This window comes from Athene noctua, chromosome 1 (assembly GCF_965140245.1).
Source record: "Athene noctua chromosome 1, bAthNoc1.hap1.1, whole genome shotgun sequence".
Classification (NCBI taxonomy): domain Eukaryota; kingdom Metazoa; phylum Chordata; class Aves; order Strigiformes; family Strigidae; genus Athene; species Athene noctua.
Window position 1 is genome coordinate 37,797,916 of NC_134037.1, and position 19,607 is coordinate 37,817,522.

The following is a 19,607-nucleotide window of genomic DNA, read 5'->3' on the forward strand; positions in this document are numbered from 1 at the left end:
TCAATTGCCTACAGGAATTCATTACCTCAAGCCAATATGTTATGCTAAAGATTGTCCTGTAAGTCCCAGAGCACTCAACAAGCCAGCAAAAGGCAATTTGCCTGCTCTCTGATGGGGGCTATTTGTGTCTAATTTCATTCCAAGTAAAGACTATAGATATCATGATTGGATTTCATAAATGGAGAAGCAAGTTCCCGCAAAACCTCCTAGAAATGAGGTGAAGGCTGTGCATAGTGCTGTGTAGTCTGTGAAGATTACTTGACTTTGTTTTCAATGTTAGCAACCAGTGTTGGATATGTCAATAATCAGTGCTGTCAGCTGCCTTGCACTAAGAAGCTGAAGTAAGTTCAGCTTTCCTGATCGATTTCTTATCAGTCAGTTGCACCAAACACTGGTGTTACCTTTTTATTTATTATCACCATTAAATACCAGTTCAGCGCTGTTACGGTCATCTGCTTTGTCAGTCACCTGAACCTATCATCCCTCTGATAAAGCATCTGCCAAGCACAGAAGAAAGGGTTCACTTTGGTCCTACTCTAATTTTAAAGCACAATAACAAAACCTTGATAAACAAGCTCATTAGAAACCTGCTTGCCCACCAGGGAAAGTTTCCAACTGAATTTAATAAAAACATGCAAAGTAGTTCAGATTTTTATGGTTTATATTTTAATTTAAAGTACAAAGTGATGGGTGTTTTTCTTTCCCTTTTAAAGGATGCACTCCAATTTATTACCATAAAACAGAGGTGGCTGTACAGATTTAAAGTTTTAGAAGCATAACACATCATTTTGTTGTTAAAAGTGTTCTGGCCAACATGAAGAAATGTGGGTGGTGCCGTTAGGAAAAAAATAGTAAGGCTCAAATTGCAAATGGGTTTTATAAAATAAAAATACATTTCATTTGAGTGAGTGTGAATTAGACTTCCAAATAATAACATTCTCCAGGGTAATTGCATTACTATAATGTACTTTGCTCTTTCAAAAATATCAGGGAATGGTCACTCATAAGGCAACTATTTTACTGAGATATGTTAAACACTAACAGAAGTAAAAAAGGAAAGCCTTGCTTTCACATAATGTATTCTGAGATAATTTTCAGATACATTTTTTTCAGCCATCATAACTTTCTTCCAGAATCTACCGATAGCAAAGTTTTCATACTTAAAACCTACTAGGTATAAAATGTGCACAGGAGTTCAGAGCTCCCTGTGTCATGCTATTAGTCTTGCAAACAGTGCTCACACTCAGAAAATTCTCTAGTATCTGAGAATTTTCCTAAGAAAATTAAAACTAACTAATGTGCTTCTGACTCTAAGTGCAGAAATGTAACAGATTTCTTGGAATCTCAGATTCTCATTCTCTACAGTGCCCTAAATGTTCACATGCGCATTTCAAAGCAATATAAACACTTAAAGTACTGTTTTTCAAAAAAGCTGAGCAGCAGGGGGGTTTTTCAGTTCCCTCTATATACCATGATAATTAAACATTTTAAATAATCTCTGTGTTTCTGAAGATTAAGGTTAGAGATCATTGGATCATAAAGTCTGACATTCTGTATCTCAGAAGAAATTACATTTCACCCAGATACCCACAAACCGAACCCCAGAACATTTAGACACTTAAACCCTATACTCCAATTTCTTTGAGACTTTAGAGATGTACAGCTACCCAAACAACTCAGTGCTGCTCTTCTGGAGAGTTTGCTCTGACTGTCAGCTCTTGTTACAGCTGTTCCTTATTTCTAATTCAAGTCTGCCTGACTTCCACTTCCAACTGCTGGTTGCCACTGTGCCTTTCACCAGTCAGCTAAAGAGACCATTAACATCCAGCTGTACTTCTTCAGTGATGTTGCTCCTTAATTGCTTTTTCAATAACAGAAAAAGAATGAGGAAAAGCTCTTTTTCCAGGTATGGATTACACTTGTGGCTTTTTTCCAGATGACATCCAGTCCTGCAACACTAATATCCTCAGTACGTCTCACCAGTGCACTCATCTATGCACAGAAAAATCCCCCTGGATTGCCATGGAACTAAAAAAAGTCTGCGGAAGAGTCTATTTCTCTTTTTCTCTTGACCATTAAGGAAGCTCTGAGTGGTTAGATGGGATGTCTACTGTCAAAAGTAGATGTCTGTGAAATGATTCCCACGCCGCTGACTGCTAAAATGTGCAGAGGCCCCTGACTTCTGCAGCACCATGTCAAAGAACAGAAATGTTTCATCTGGGTCGGATAAGAAAGTTGATTAACATGTTGCTTCATTTTTGTATTGCGGGCATTTTTAATATCGTTAAATATGTCAATAAAATATGTTGATATAGATTTTTCCATGTCACTTATTTTCCTGTGAAATTGTATATATTTTAGGTTTACTTATTTCAGTTTCAGGTTGGTTCAGAAATATTGTATCAGAAGATAGTTCTATTTGGCAATAGTTGAAGGATGATTAGATGTTTGCATTGGAAAATCAATAAATATATTGCATGGTAATGCAGTTACAAATATGGACAGCTAGAGGATTGAATTTGGGAATTTACCTCCCATGCCAATGTTAAGTGGAACAATTAAGGTTTAGAGAAATTGTATAAGGCTATTTTGAAAACATAACAAGGCAACTCTGGCAATCTCTTGAGTTTATGTTAGTTCTGTAATGCACTGTGAAAGGACTGTAATGTAATTTTTTTTTTTAATGAAAATATAGATTTGACAGCACAATTTTGCTTGAGGATGTGAATTTGACAGAAGATCCCCTAGCTGTGAGAGGCCTTGCTTGTAATAAGTCACCTCCTGACACCCCCTAAATCACAGTCTGAAATTAATATGAATAAATTACATTGAATGCTTCTGTCCTCAAGATGTGTGCATTTTGCCTTTTCTTCCTTCAGTTTCCCTTCTTTTAGTTCCTTTCTCTTCTACCACTTTCCACTTTCCTCAAGTCTTTTTCTTTGTTTCTTTGTAGAAAAACCTGCAGTTCTAAGAAGGGAAAGGCAGTTTAGCAACTACTCTTTTTTTTTTTTTTTTCATCATTTAAGTGCTTTTTTCCTCCAGAAATATTTAAGACATGATTAAGAATTTCACTTAATTAAATTCTAAAGTATCTGTTTTGCTTCACCTCTGGTCACTCCCATCTTGTCTGTCTCCTCTTTCACACTTCTAATGCTTCTGCTGTATATTCATGTCTCCTACCCAGTTTCCTGAACAAATCTTTACTTTTACTATTATTAGCTTTCTGTTCTTCTTTCCTACTGTGTCTTTTAATTTACTCTCCCTTTTCAGGCTTTATTTTTTTAATCTTTTTGCCTCAGAGGTTGTTTTTTTTGCCTCAGCTGTACTGGCAAGACTGGACCTGTGTTCTCAGGTGTTTGGCTCTGAAATGAATAGGATGCCTCCTGGCATCCCAGAGGATGCCTCTGGGATGGGATGCCTCCTGGCTGGAAGCTCATTTAGGATGTCTCAAAACTCCATTCACTTGAACTCACTCAGAAGAATCAGTGTGAATGATGAAGTTGTGGTTAAGGGACTCTTGCCCAGGCTTTGGGAGGCTGAAGGCACACACCACCACCACTGCCCCAATATCCCCTTCCTTCTCAACCCTCTCCCGGGTCCCAAAACTGCTCTGGTCAATTTTCTATAGTGCAGGCAGAGAATTATTTACCACTTCATTTCCTAGCTCCCACAAAATACTGCATTATTCCTCAGTCTTACCAATTTAGCATTTTGAATGGGAAACATTGTTATGGGTAACAGAAGTCTCATGCCAATGACTCCCTGTTATTTTCTCACATCTTTTTGTTAAGAGAGAACAGCCGCCTCATGCCAATGACTCCCTGTTATTTTCTCACATCTTTTTGTTAAGAGAGAACAGCCGCCTAATTCAGGAGGCTGGTAAGCTGAACCATTAGGAAAGGCTGCAATTGCAGCTGTTTCTCAATACTCTTAAGCCCATGTCTGCTTTTAGCAAAGTTTTAAACAGTTCTGTTAGGATTTTTTTAGACACTCTTTTTTTTCACTGGAGGACACATCATTTAAATAAGTTTATGGTTAAAAAAAAAAGAATTCTTCACTTTAAAGCATGTTAATTCAGTACAGTTTATCTGAAAAGTCTCTCTTGATTCAAAAGAACTTCCTTCTGACATTAATTTAAAGCAACAAAAATTAAAAATAAAATATTGAAACGGTATTCCTATTGAAATTATTTTGAAAAAAAAAATCTAGATTACTTTCATTGAGGTGTTCAGACTTTTTTTTTTTATTGTGGTTTGTGGCAGGAAAATTTTACAAAATCTCAAAAATGTCCACAATGACAGATGCAACTTCTGCTCTTTTGATGAGTTTGTTACAAATAGTATTACAGAGAAAATTTTGCTTTTGTAACTGTACAGCTGCATTTGTATTCATTTAATTCTACATCATGGCAATGCATACTAATTCACTTTCCTCGCTTATCATCCTCATAATCATTGGCCTTACATTTATCCTGGTTTATTGCACAAAAGTAATTTAATACTTTGATAATGGAATAAATTATGCACTACAACTCCCATTTTAAATGCCTATTTCATTAACATTTTATAATTTTATTTTCCACATAAGATCTGCCATATAACACCCTGTTGCTCCAATAAATAATTTTACAACTTTATTCAGTATTTGGCAATTATATTAAATTTATTCTGCAGCTCATACACTACATCATATTAAATATACCTCAGCCAGGTGTTGCAGATTTTATTTGCTGAACCATTAAAAGCTCACAAATGAACATATACGAAAATTTTAGCTTCTGAAATAGATTTAGTAATATTTTGTGTTTATAACTAAAACAACATGTCAAAAATTGAAAAAGGCATGGACAGATAGTATCAGCATTCCTATTCCTCATACATAAATTGAACTACTGACTACTTAAAACATAGAAGGGTTCTCACACTGACAGTGTATCTGATTTATTTAACCACATAATGTGTTTCAAGATGTTTTCTAATTGCACTCATGTTCTATATGGCAACTATTGGTATATTTTCCTTTTCCAGTTGTTTCTTTTCTTAGATCCCAGACAAATCTCCAAAGCCAGTGACACTCCCTCCTGAAACATCTAGCCTTTCCTTCTTAAACAGCACTGTTTACCTGACTTGGTTTTTCTGTCTCCAGGGGCAACAACACACTTGAGGCCAGAAAAGTGCATAGGTACCTACAGGTATTGTAAGCATCTGCATTGCAACACAACTGCCCACAAAACCTCTGGAGACTGCTTTGGTACCCACACAGCTGGACACCCTGGCCAGGCTGAGGTGTTGGAACTGCCTGGGAAATGTCACGTTAACAGAGCTAGGGTCACTGACTCCCCCATCAGTGGAGTGAGAAGGACTATGGCTTATGGAGATCAGTAAGGCTATTCAGCTGGAAGCATGCAGTCTTAGGATCAGCTACACTTTCCAAAAACATGTTTCTGCTCCCCACTGCATTATATTGCATCTGGCTTGCTTCTGGCCTCCCTCTCATGAACCCCATGAATCCTGCATGTGGCCTGGCTTCAACAGAAGGAGCAGACTCACGTCATCTTTAAAGGTCTTCCCTAGCAAAGGATGGTGTGGAAAGGGTGACCCTTCAAGGTGTGCAGCTGGAGGAAGGGGTATGTCTTCTTCTGGAGCTACTGTGCCACCAAATGTCCTCTTACCACTTCCAGCACCACAGCAGAGCTCAGGTCGTACCCTCACTTGGCACCTTTCCACAGGCACTAACACCTTTTCCTGGGGATCTGAGGAAATCTACAGGACAAACTGGAACATCCACATTATCATAAAATCATAGAATGGTTTGGGTTGGAAGGGACCTTTAAAGATCATGTAGTTCAAGACTCCTGCCATGAGCAGGAACATTTTCCACTAGACCAGGTTGCTCAAAGCTCCATCCAGTCTGACTCTGAACACTTCCAGTGATGGGGTATCCACAACCTCCCTCGGCAACCTGTTCCAGTGTTTCACCACCTTCATCATAAAAAAATTCTTCCTTATATCCAATCTAAATCTACTCTCTTTGAGGTTAAAATCATTATCCCTTGTCCTGTCACTACACGCTTTGGTAAAAAAGTCTCTCTTTCTTATAAGCCCCCTTTATATATTAAAAGGCCACAAGTGATTTCAAATGCCTCTGAGATTACCACAATAGGAACAGACTTGTTCTCTCATATTTAGGTACCAAGACAGGATTTATCTGTCTAATGTAGATGTTTACCACATAGACATCTCCACATAGACATTGTTATCCATTCACAGCCAATGGAGGACCTTCTAGAGAGCAATCGACTTCAGAGGCTAAAATATATGTTTTAAATAGGTGAGATGAAACATGGCCCTATATGTGTCTTTTTCTTCCCAGAACTGTGAAGGCTAAGTAGCTCCAAGTGAATGTATATATCCTAGAAGCGGATCAAACATGTTACAGATGAATGTATTATACAGAGAAAATTCAGCTTTACAGTGTGAAATACTAAGTAAGAATTCACAACTATTACTCTAATCCAAAGTCAAAAGTAACTTACTCATTTTTTTATACACATCAGAGTAAACATGGAACAAACTTAAATTGTCTCACTGAAACAGAGGGTTTTACTTCTTTGAAATGACAGTGAGATGAGCTCCCAAATGAATGGATAGTTGAAAGAAAGGATACAGACTCCATTCTGGACATAAAGATTCAATTGTCTAAATGGCTTTTCTCAATTGAGAAGTCTCTTATAAAAATATAATAGTTTACCGTCAAAAGAGATATGAAAGTTGAGAGGAAATAAGGTCTGAGAAATAGCCATGCTCTGCATTTGAAGGGTACTTTAGCTCATCAAATGTAACCTTTGAGAGAAAGGTAAAGACACCCTTTATGCTCATCAAGGAAAAAGTTTACATGATATTTCCCAAATCTCCTACTTACTCAAATGTCCAGTCAGCTGCAGCAGCAAGTGCCCAGGAGTAGCACGGAGCAGGGATGACTGCTGTGTCCTGTATCCCAGACTGTCGCATTTTCAGATCCTATTGCTGGGTTTTTTTCCTGTATTTTAAGCCTAGCTAACAGTGCTGGGACAGATTAATTTTCTATTGGCTCTGAAGAAAAGGCAGTATCTGTGTATTTTTTGTGCTCCATCACACATTGAAAAGCATGGTGAATAGTTTAATAGGTCAAAGAATATCTGGGGCCTTTTTCTAAAGAATAAAAAGTTTTGGGGACTGGGCTAGCAAGGTATTCCTGGAAGGAGTATGGAGAAGGAAGAAAGGCAGGTGCTGCTCTGGGTCTCTGTACCCTCTGCACAGACCTGTCTGCTACCTTTTAGGCTACTGCAGTGAAGCACATCTTCTCTCATCAAGTCAGATGAAGAAAGTACATGGATGGAGTTCCTGAAATGAGGGACTGCCATCAGGGTTCTTGTGCCTCTGTCCCTATATTCAAGCAGATGTTGAGTGTCATTAGCTTTGGTAATAAGACAGTACAGAAAACAGACAAGAGCATCTACAGTTCTGGAGAAGCACCACTTTATGGGTGCATTTATGCACAAATAAATGATAATTTTAAAAATACTATTACACTTAATCAGTAAACCACACAACTTGTAAAATCCACAATTAAAAATTATGGTTCCTTGCAGCTTATTATTTTGCCACTGTTATTTCTCATTTTCCTACTTAACAAACTGGACTGTACATCCTTCCTCTTGCCATTTATAATTTCATCCATATATGTATTTTATTTCAAAATTAGCTGTTGGATTTGAGCTTTTTACCTGGTTTACCTCTTGCTCAAATTTCTTATCACCCACTACCTTACCTCATGAAAATTTTACCCAATTGCCTGTTTTCTCTAGTTTAAAACTTAGATGTGCACATTCATTTTATGTAGATATCCCTAGAGCAATGTGGCAGCAGCCGTATTTTTGGTTTTCTTTTCCATCCTATAAATGCAGTCCTGATTTCTGTTGCTTCTGCTCCTTCAAATGTAAAAATTATTAACATAAAGAAAAAAATACTTATCTGTCAATGCGGATGGCAGCAGCCCAGTGCCAGTAATTCAGAGTACAGCTATGAATAGATATTGCTGCTGTCCTCTGTTAGTGAAAGCAGGAGCACTGGGCTCTGTAGAATGATTATTTCCTAAACAGTGCTATACTCTGTACGCACAGTAATACTATTGTGATTTGCATATCTACTTTTTTCTTTAGAATAAAAACATCACTTTGCTATAGCTCTGAAGTTGACAATGAACCATTTGTACACCACTAGAAATTATTATCTACATTTCCTAAATATTTAGTGATAAAGAATTTGGCATGCTATTAAATGAGAGACACTTTGCCTGAAAAGATGGTGTTAGTACAGATTCCTCACCCTCTGCTGGGATCTTATTTCATATATGTTTGAAAAGACCAAAAGTAATAAGTAGGAATAGAAATAGAATTAGAGATACAAAGCAGAGGAAAAATGTATTTTATCCATATATACAAGTATGCATAAGTACTGATTTATATTTAACATATAATTTATATTCTTGGAATGAGAGATAACATGGTGTATTTTGGATTAAGAAACAACTTCTCTAGATGCAATTTATACTATAATTAACAGGAGCCTAAAAATGTACACGTTGCATAAAAAAATCAGCAACACTGGCTCATTTACACCAACAGAAGATTTGTCCTTCATCATTCAAGTTCACTATTTCTGATTATACCATTTCTTTTCTGATTTTCCAAATACCTACAGAAGTTTGAAGGTTAGAGAATGCTTGACTACTACAGAGCTACCTCGGTATACTTTCTTCTGACCTTTAGGTAACTAAGGAATATTTTAGGTAGCCACACAGTTTTAAGCTTTTCCCATGGCATTTATTCAGGAAAGAATTACTCCTGATGTTCAGCATTTCTGTATTTCAGACTGCCAGTGCTTCAGCTATCATCATTGCTCCAGTTCACTGATCAGACAAACAGAGTTGGATGAGGTCTGGGGCATCAGCTGCTCTTGACTGGTTCAGCTTCTGAATTCTCATGATCATAGGTTTTAACCTTATTTCAGAAAAGTCCTCGATTTCCCAGTGTCTATTCTTTAACTTCAGACTTGCTGATCTGCCTCAGTGGCAAATGTCTCCATTAGAACAGATTCATTTTATTTTCTCAGTCTCGCTACACATGTTTAAAAAGGTCTTAGAGATTTAGGAACTAATAGAGCTAGGCAAATACAGCAAGAAATGTCAGTGAATTATTGGTTCAATATTTTTTAATGAACTCTCTTCATCTGTGTCCAGCAATTGCAATGCATGGGTTTCACACCTGGCAAAGCTAAAGAATCAGCAATTTTTAAATGAGTGTTGGAGTTTAACATCAAGATTCACTTTCCATAAAATACTGACACCAGAAATCAGATTTTTAAAGCTTTAAGAATTTATTAGGGAATTGGAGCACTTGTGTTAGTGTGAAGAAGTTAAGGAAGAATTGCAGCCGTATTTTATTCAGGTGCAAGTCACAACTCCCAATATAAGAATAAGTGCCTAAAATTCAGTAATATATGCTGAGCTAATGGCTTGCTCTGGCTTTACAAATGCTACTATTACTCTGTCACTGCCTGTGGCAGAGTTTATTTCTTTTCCTGCCAGTCCCCTGTGAACAGCAGACTCAGGCGGATCAGCAGACCCAGTGCTGCCTGTTACGATAACCTCTGCACACCCGACAACGTGGTGGCTGGTGTGGTAGTACTCCCCTCCAAAGCTGCTTGCAAAAGATGCTCTGTGGACTGGCTGTGGATTGGCACTTGTGAAAAAGAACGATTACAGTGAATGGGTCCCTCTTGCTCCCTTCAGAGATGGTGGAAGCATGCTGGCTCTGCCTGGTAGTTGGCTACGCAAACACACCTACTTCTCTTTTTCATTTCTGCTTAAGCCACAGCAGGCAGTACTACAGAATGCACTTTTTTCTTTCATAACAGACATTTAACTTGTTTTAAAATCTGCAGGCTACTCAAAAGACATATGCCAGCTCGAGAGATCTGTCAGTTTACTGCAAACAAGATTTATTTATCTCCAAATCAGAAGCAGCAATGCTTCAGTAAGCACTGTAGTCATCTGATCCGCAAAGGCATCTTGTTTAAAGATTTCATAACTAGTTCATTATCTATTAATGGACTATGAGCTATTTTCCAATTAATCTAACCATTTTATTCAGGCCTGAATACTAACAATAATAGATCAAAAGAACATGTATTCCTTTTTCTTCAAGTGCTTCTGTACTGCACTGGTAATTTCATCTCCTCTAGAGTGGTTTCTTTCTTTCCTCTTTTTTCACTTCTGGCCTGCCCTGAAACATCAGTCTGATTAGGGTGTCTGAGGACTTGAGTTCACCCATAACCTATTTGCAGCGCAACACTGAAAGGGTTTTTCTTCTCCACACCAGAAACATCCTCTGTGGCTATAGATAGATTAAAAGAAATTTGAGGAGTAGAGGAGGATGGGGAGAATCTCAAACTCTACGATCAATAAAATAAAGCACTTTTTTATTGGCAACCTTGATCAATATCAGAAGAGAAAAGAAATCAGCATTTGTTGCTTTTGCCAATAGTTTTTCATGAGTAGCCCAGTAGCTCTTTTCTTCCCAACAAGGTAGTGTATCAAATATAAATCCAAACCTCAAGAAAATATTCCACTTAAGATGCCAAAATCTGTCAACTGTCCAAATGAAATATGAGCAACAGTATAATTAATTTCTAGTTAAAAAACCCCAAAGTGTCCAGGCAACCAAATAACATACTTATCTGCTTTTAAAATTACCAAATTCTGCACTAGTTTGCTGATGCCAAGCATAAAAATGTCACCATCGTTTATTTTATTTATGGCTAGACATCCAGTGTTTCATCATGTTTTAAACACATTTCCTCCAGTCTATCTCAATCATTTACAGGAGTAAGTCACAGTGCTTTGACATAAATACTTTCCTAGGGCTACACCTGTAAAAAAAGTTCTTGAATTATTCTAACAGTAAGTAGTGACAAACAAAGAAAGTGAAATAAATGGTAGTGGAATACTACTTTTCCCAAATTGAAAAAATTTCCTTAGAATGCTCGTTGTTTCATTTTTTGCCCAGTTATCTGTTGGAGAGGAAATCAGCCCTGTGCTAGAAACACGGGAGGTTTTTGGTTACTCTCACATGGGAAAATGGTTTTCATACCAAAACTGGATATTCAAACCTTGGATGATTTTGCTACGCCTGGGTGAAAGACTGGAACATTAAAATATGCGTTACAACATTCTGCAGTTGCTACATGCTGTCTGAATGGACTAAGGAAGCTTTTCCCTTCAACTTTTCTCCTCATCATTATTCATATAGGCAAAGAGATTTTGTTCAGAAAGATCTTTAGAAGAATATCGTTGCAAGAACACAGACATTCATATGAATGCAATTATTTGCTGGTTTTGACCATTTATCATTTATTACTCGTTTCAGTTAGATGCACACAATAAGAGCCGAATCTCACATAGCGCCCTGTGTAAGTGCCAGTCTGAGATGTCAATACTTAAGACCACAGGTGCACAGAGTCTCTGCCAAATCTGTGTATTCCCAGAACTGCCACAATGGGATGATTTCTCTGTTTGTCAGCAGAGCTACCTTATATATATATATATAAATGTTTCATATTAAACCACATTTTCTTAAGAATAAGCAACTCACTGGTTTTTCAGTCTGACAAATAGAATGGGATTCAAACTGAGATGAAGACATCTAAATCTATGTGTCTACACATTAAATCTACATATAGGGATCCAAATATGTCCATCTGAGCTCCTATTAAAGTCTGTGGATACCAACTCAGCACCATCAACTATGTATTGAGATTGTAAAGTTATTTAACCAACTAGCTGCTATGGTAGGATTCAGTAGCCTGAATTTTAGATGCTGTGAATTATCTTTTCTGTCTTCAGTTGCTGCCACAAAAGGGTGGAGGTCTGTTGTGCCTGCCATATCTGCCTGCCCTGGGCAGATCTCCTGGGCATCTCAAGCACCACAAGCAGCCTGTGTTCAGGAAAATGAGTCCCACCCTGAGTAACTGCTTTGCAGTGAGATAAACTGCTCTCCAAGTATGAGTGACTGCATTGACTGTCACAGGAGCTTAAACTCCTGGCAAATGCTTACCTATAGAAACTTTAATTTGGATATCTTAATTTTGAACTGAATCCCACCCACAAGCTTCCCTTTGTTCTGAAATAAAGCGTTTCGTTCCAAGAAAGTCTAGGGAAATGAAAGGCTGTGTCCCCAGCAATGACAGAAAAAGAAAAGGCTGTCTTTTCTACATTGTTTTTGGACTTAGAGCATTGCAGATTTGTTTTCTTCTGCTGCTTTTGAGGACTGGAATGTGTAGTTCCCATTTGCAGATGTGATGTGTTGTGAAGTACTCTCCCTCTTTTCAACCAACTATTTCAGTAGTTATAAATCAAGCCTGAAAATCTATCATCCAGGAGGTGTCCAAAACAGTAGACAAGAGCATTATTTTAATGTGCTTTTATACTGTTTATGAATCTATAAGTAGTTTATGCCCAGAAGAGTAACTTTAATAGGAAAGACTTAATCTGAGGTTTTGCAGGATGAAGCATCGAGGTGTTTTAAGATATTCATGCCCTAGAGCTCACTCCTACCTGGTGCTGTGTGTCATTGCTCTTCTGCGAGGCTGGAATAGTTGCTTGTGTGGCTGCACTGTGAAATGATTCAGGGAACTACCCAGCTCAAAAATAAGCCAGTCATTAAAGAAATTCATTAAAGAAGAGGGGGGTATTTTGAATCCAAATCAATCGATCCGGTTCGTAGTGTAGCCACAGGCTGTAGAGCTGAAAAGAGGCTGCTTGGGGACAATGGTGGCAAGAGGGTCTGGGGGGAGGATGAAAAGTGGAAGAACAGGGCAAGAATATTTCAGAAAAGTGGTGCAATGCATGGTTTTGCCATGCAAAACCTCAGTCTGAAGTAACTTTATTTCTAAATAGGCTGTAGCCTGGTGGTTACAGGTACCTGACAACAAAGATACTCTCACTGAATTCCAGTCTGCGATTTCAGTCAGAAAAGGTTCTGCTCTCTCAGATAAACCCTTTAATGAAGTGAAATTAGATAGGGAATGTACCGCATTAGCAGACATTTCTGGTTCTGAGGCATCTCAACGATTGCTGGAATTACTGAACTCCTCTGCTAAGGCAGTCAGTAACCTTACTTCTTTGCAGGAGATAAAAAGCCAAAATGCTCCTAACTTGGGTGCATAGAGTGATTTCCCCCCTTCCTGGGGGAAGGCCACGCTGGGCAAGCCCACACCTCACAGTGTGTTGGCGTGTCCATGTGCCTTGAGAGAGGCCAATTCAGCCCTGGTGTAAATGTAACAGTGCTAGGGGATGATGGGGCACCCTGCCCTACACAAGCCCTCTCTTTTCTCTGTCCAGGACACACTGCACCCAGTCTTTATCACTGGTCTCTGTGAGCACAGTAGCTGGGATCTGGCTGCCAGTCACCCAGACATGCAGCAAAGCCCTGTTTTCTCAATCTGAAGAACACCTCCAGGCAGTATTAATGGAATTAAAAATATTATATGTTTGCTTCCTACGCACCCAGTAACCCCACACCTGCTTGCCCACACTTTACAGGAAGTGACAAGACAATGCCAAGAACTAAATGATTTAGAGAAACAAGGCTCCCAGCCTTTGGGTTTGCTTGGCCTTGGTGGGACCCAAGAGGTCACTGATGGGTGATGTGGTCACACCTCAAGCTGTAGCCCTTTGTTCACATGTGCTCTCCTCTGCTAAGCTGATGCTGTTGCATGAGATGTTTGACAGTTTCAGAAGAAAAGGAGATTTGCCTCCCAAATGATCATCTGTTCCTAATTTCCTCATCAACTGAAGAACAGCTCACAGGCTCAGAGGGAACAATAGACTCTCTGAGGTAATAACTTTACGACATGCTGCACCCATTCAACCACTTGATATCATGGTGTACATTTTATCCTGCCATAAACTGGAAGCCTTAATTACCATCTTGTGTCTTCCATTGTTTGAGGCAAATGACTAAGTGACTTACAAAGACAATTAGATTTAGATCTGTTCTAACTAATCTCTTTCCAAGCACGATATCCTATTAGACACACAGGGTCTTTTTCAGGGAGAATGAGGGGGGATGGGGAGGGGAGAATTACCTTCAAAATACTATTTCAGGGATGGAAAAGCTGGGCAATTGATTGTCATTTTTCAATCTTCTTTGGTTGTCACCAGCTACCTTGTTTGCTTGTCCTGCACTTGAATACACCCAGTTAAAGCTAGAGCTACAAAAATCACAGAAAGTAGATGAGAAGGGTAACTCTAAGACATTGTTTTGTGAAAATACATTTATAATCTGCTTTGCAGGAGCAGGCCAAGATCAAATTCTGTGGTGGCTTGCTCCAATCAGAAAGTTCTTGAATTTGGGGAGAGAGGAGGGTGCTTTTGCCTTGTCCTTTAAACTTGTATTCACACCTAGCCCAAAGAGCATTTTAGATAGATCAGAAGTTAGTTTAGCAGATAAACACTTTTGCATAACTAAATCACATAAACAGACAATAAAAGAGACTTTATTTTCCTTTATGTATTGGGATAGTTACATACAAATACACTACTTACTGCTGAGTCTTCTAAGCATGAGGGATACACAACACAACTATGAGGGCATCTGTCAGTGCACATTGTGATGTGCCACATCTGAATTATGTGCTACTCTGAAATAAATGGAGTGGTTTAGTCTCAATTAAAGAAAACCAAAGGAAAACACAATAAAAGTCTTCAAAACACTTCAAAGCTGCCTACTAAAAGGAAGAGAATATACTCTTTTCCAGGGCAACTGGTGAAAGGATTAGGCGTTAAAGGTTTTTGCTGGAGATTCAGGAGTTGGGGCAAGAATAATTTCTTAACAGCACAAGTTGCCCATCACTGGAATAGTTCACATGGGAAGACGAGGAGCTCTTTTTGGCCGATGGTTTTTGAGAAGTTTGAGCAAATTTCTTTCAGAAATGGTTCAGACACAATATTTCCTTCAGGGAAATGCCAGAGGACAGCTGGGGAGACATCCCAGACAGTCAGAAATCATCCTGGTCCTTCTCCAGGGTGAAAATTGATGCAGTCTATTATTGCCAGCCTCTTCCTGTTCCCAGCAGTGCTAGGGAAGTTCCCATGTTCCAGCCAGGAGCAGCAGGAGAAGCATGAGTGAAGGCATCCCAATTTGTACACAACTCAGAAGGGTCTTGTTGTCCATCAGGTGGGCTTGACAGATGTTGCTTAGATAGATTTAGCTGCTGGAATCTGAAATAACTCTCTCCCCCCTGTTCAAAACTAATATAGACTTAATGAATTATGAAAAGAAGTAAAAATCAGTTCTCCTTGCCAGCTACTTATGCATTAAATAATTGCTTTCTTTTTAAAAATTGTTAATTATTTTGTCTTATCTATTAATCTAAAGATGGCACGCCTGGTTATTCTAGTGTTATTAAATCACTATAACAAGAGCTGAAACACTGACAACCTACCTCTTCTCAAGAACCATCTTCAAGATGGAGGTACATACAATTTTCCTAGTTAGGAAAAAATTTCCCCATCAGATTAGAATTTATTTTAGTAACCATATGTTAGCTAACACGGTACTGCACACAGCAAAAGGCCAAAGTATTTCTGATACAAGTCTCTAGAAATGCAGTTTTCAAAAATACCTTATAACCAGGGAATTTTATCTATCACAAAACAATAGTTTAGTTACTCTACTGAATCTCATTAAACACCAACCTGGATCTTAGACTATCTTTGCAAATTTTGTCTGGATTCTTAGTGTGTAAGCCCACAGTGTCTGTTTCCCACACTCAGATAATTTAAGAATAATGTATTTCATTCTCTTTACTTATATTGCTAGACATTGGAGATGTGTAAATGTTTTCTAACTTCAAGAGGTATGTTTGCAAATTAAAATTGATAGAAAACTTAGATTGTTCTAGACGTAATATAACAACATAACAAGGCATCTGGAAATTTGTGACCTACACAAATTTTATCAAGCTTAATGTACTAATGAAAATGTTTAATAGAGCCAATTTTCATTTCTAGTTGAGTAACAAAAAATGCACTTTAATCTTAGGAAAATAACCATTCTCTTTATACTACCCTGATTATATATTTTTATAAATTCTTTTTGTAGATGCAGGTGAACAGCTTCAGAATGAGAACTCTTGGGAATTTTAAAATAACTTCATGAAAGACCTTTCCTTGTAACAAGGAGTGTTTAAGTTTCTAGGCTGGATGTCTTGCTCTGCCAAATGTTCCAGCAATTTAGAAAGACATTTCAAGCATGCAAAGAAGGAAGACTGTTCTCCTAAATATAGGTTTGAACAATTCTATAGAACAACAAGGAGTTTGGATTCTCTTCCTATCTGGAACTACTTGAAGACATCTCACCTACCTAGTTACGCCTTGCAGCACTTCAACCTGAAATTAAAAATAAGCTGCAACATATGGCAGTGAGTTGTCTGAAGCTGTCCACCAGGTACCCATCAAGCCACTTCTCAGTGGGATGGAGGGAGAAAATAAGATGAAAAACCCATGGATCAAGATAAAGGCAGTTTAATAAAACAAAAGCAAATGCTGCATGCAGAAACAAAGGAAAGCAAAAAGATTTCTTCTCTACTTCCCATCAGAAGGAGATGTCCAGACACTTCCTAGGAAGCAGTTGCATCAGGAGACAAACATCTTAATAACAAATGTCCGCCACCTCCTCCTTTCTCTTAGCTTTTATTGCTAAGCTTGGCATCATATGGTGTGGAGTATATCCTTAGTCAGTTTGGGTCAGCTGTCCTGGCTGTGTCCCCTCCCAACCTGTTGCCCACCTCCAACCCACTGGCCTTTGGGGTGGGGTTGGAGAGGCAGCCTTGATGCTGTGGGAGTACTGCTCAGCAGAGGCCAAAAATTGCTGTTTTATCAACTCCCTTATAGTTACAAATACAAGGCACAGCACTACGAGGGCTGCTGTGAGAAAGGTTAACTCCTTGTGCTTAAGACAGTGCCAGTACACATATTCATAATATTCCCAGGAATTGCCTCTTCAAAAATGGCTAGAATTTCATCTGTGGCTAAAGTGCATGACTACTGAAACATTATTTCCTTAGTCCCTCAAATATAGCAAGAGGATAATCCAAATTAGGAATTTAGTATTTCCTTAATTCTGTTGTTATTTTAATCCAGTATTTATATAAATGCCTTATTTATGCTTTAGTCTTTTCCCCAACTTTATAGACAGAGAGCAGACCGCAGCCTTTGCATGTCTAGAAGGGATTCTACATGCCCATTGCTATCTATATGCTTCTGCTCCAGTTTAACACTTGGAAACTTCCCAAATGAACAGCTAATCCTAGGCAGAAATAATGTTGTCCTTTCCCTGGGAATTGACTTGGATCAAATTTTACAAGGGCTATCAAACGAAATAAAAGTACACAGAGCACCAGCATCTTTAAACTACATCCTAAGAATACGAAGTAAAATGTTAGGAGGATGTATCTAAACACAGGCATGAGGTAAATCTTCCTTTCCACACTGGTCAATACTAATTGGGAAGAAAACTTGTCTCAACAACAGTGAACATTTCCATAGAGAAGAGAAAAAAAAAAAAAAAAGAAGTCTTGGAGAAGCTTTAAAAGGTTACTTGAGGTCATTGCTCATTTACTGAACTGTGGGCTGGTATAAATTTACCTATTTACCTCTTTTCTACTCAAAAAGATGGTTCCGGGTCTAGCAGAGGTATGAACAGACATTTCTGGTTTAAGAGTCTTTAATCCTCAGAGAACAGATTTCTTATAATTCACCTTCAGTGATTTTTAGCTTATCTTAGACCTGTATCTTCCTTTGCTGCCACTTCCATGTCTCTTTCCAGAAACATGAGTCCTACATTAAGTGTCACCTATCAGGTTTTTCTGTTCAATAAAAGCTGCAAAGCATAGTTTTTGGAGCCTACTTGCTCTGTGTGAACTTGAATAAGGTGCTGGCAATTGAACTGCCTAAACACAGTGAACAGGTCGTCATTCTGTATGCATCTAGATACTGCCCAAACCCATTAACTCCACAAAACTAGTCCTTGCAAGGACTTGTCACCACTCAAAAGGATGCCATGAAGCAAAATCAAGGCTCCTGGATCTAAGCTTTCCCCTTCCTCATTCCAGGAATGTCAAACGCTCTGCTTTCTGAGCAACTGTGGGCATTCAACTTATTGAGAGACTGCAGAAATGCAAGTTATAAGAAACTACTTTGGCATCTCTGGCAAGCTCTGCTCCTGACATTATGTGTCAGCAGCAGCTGAAGAGAAAGACAAAGAGCATTGCAGTTTTAGTTGAATTTGCTTTGATTAAGGAGTTTAAAAAAAAATGCAAAGGACCTTAATTCTCATGTTTCTTCTGAAAAACTTTCCTTCTTTGTGTAAAACTGCTGATAGAAAACACTAGGTGATATTAAAAACAGTGCTGTCCAATAGACTATCATTTCAGCAAGCTGAATCATATCAGCATGGCGTTATATGAAAATAGACTGAGTGCAGTTTTTCCATGAAGTTTATGGAAAATGTAATTGGACTTTTTTTAAAAAAAAAAAAAAAAAACAACAAAAAAACATCTTCAGATGCTGTAACAGACAGAAAGAGGTTCCTAGATGCAAGCCTTGTCATTTTTCTTTACAATGATACATGTCAGGGCTCAGTGTGGGCCAGCCGGTAGTTTGCTTAGTTTAAAAGCCTCTCCCCCAGGAAGGGGGGTTGGCCCTGACTGGGGCACCCCTGCAGCACTGCCTGGGAGCCTGGGTCCAAGGTCACCAAGGGAAGGGGCTGCCCTTGGCCATGCTGGCTTCAAGCTGGCACCAGAACCTCCAGGAAGAGGGATGCTCTCCGAGCCCTGATGCTGTGCTTCATGTTCACCATCCAGCAGTGCCAGGGAGAGACTGTCATGCAGACAGACAGAAGGAGGTCTTTCCTATGCACAAAACACATAAGCCAAAAATGAACTTTTGCCAGTCTGGCTGTTCACTGTCATATTTCATAGCTACTCATCTGTTAAGCTAAATGCTGTATTCTGTCTATGCTTTGTCTTCACAACTGTCATGCCAGTGAGCAGTATCTATATTTCAGGAGCAAAGAGGTTTTTCATTATTTTAATTGCTGTCTTGGGTCCTGCTTCTGAAATGAACCTCACACAGGCCCAGGCTCCTAATTTTCTGGGAGGACAGGCACTGTGGTGGAAATAGATGAACAGAGCATTTGTCATACAAGTCACAAATGCAGCCTTCATTCTCCCAGGGGACATGAAGTATGGGACAACTCTCCAGACCACGGTGAAGTGCTCCAAGCACGTTAAGGACATTGGGCAGCATTTCAGAAGTGCGTGTGGAAGAGACTTCACAAGTGAGTAGTAGGGTAAGGACCCATAGCAGGATTCAGGATCTCAGCAGCTCCTTCACACCAGCTTTTCATGTGCAAGCTTTACTTCATGCTCAGGATGCTGTGAAGTGGTCTAGATTAAGTGACTTCCAAAGTAGCTTAAAAAAAGCTAGTATTCAGGAGGCTACTC